Source organism: Trichechus manatus, unplaced genomic scaffold (genome assembly GCF_000243295.1).
Source record: "Trichechus manatus latirostris isolate Lorelei unplaced genomic scaffold, TriManLat1.0 scaffold00123, whole genome shotgun sequence".
Taxonomy (NCBI): Eukaryota; Metazoa; Chordata; class Mammalia; order Sirenia; family Trichechidae; genus Trichechus; species Trichechus manatus.
In genome coordinates, this window is record NW_004444059.1 from 3,639,343 (window position 1) to 3,639,936 (window position 594).

The following is a 594-nucleotide window of genomic DNA, read 5'->3' on the forward strand; positions in this document are numbered from 1 at the left end:
AACCTGCCCTGCACTGATTCCTGGCCTACCCTGTTGGCTCTAGTACGTGCCACAAATAATCCATCCCAGCAACTCCCCTTCAACTGGACATGCCTTGCTGTACCATACCTGAGTGACTGACCCTGCCCATTGGAGAAGGAGGTGAAAAGTACCGTGCCCACAGACAAGCAAACAAAAAAGAACGTACAACCTACCTGCTCGGACATAACCAAATGAAACAAAAAAATCAATAAATGAGGAAAATAACTACTGAATGCCCCGAAGACAGCAGACAATATCAAAACACATACAAAAACAGGACAGGATGCTTCCAGTAGGCATCCAAAATTAAACACCACATGCCTTTCCAGTAGAAGAAAAGGCACTAGAACTACCTGATAGGGAATTAAAATCTCTAATAGTCAGAATTATCCAAGAATTGAGGCAAAAAGAAGACAAAAATGAGGAAAAAATAGACAAATTCATGCAAAAGGCAGACAAATTCATGGAAAATACAGGAAAAAAATGGAAGAACTCAAGAAAATAATACAGGAACAAAATGTTAAAATAAATTCACAACTAGAAATCATACAAAAACAACAATTAGAAATCCAA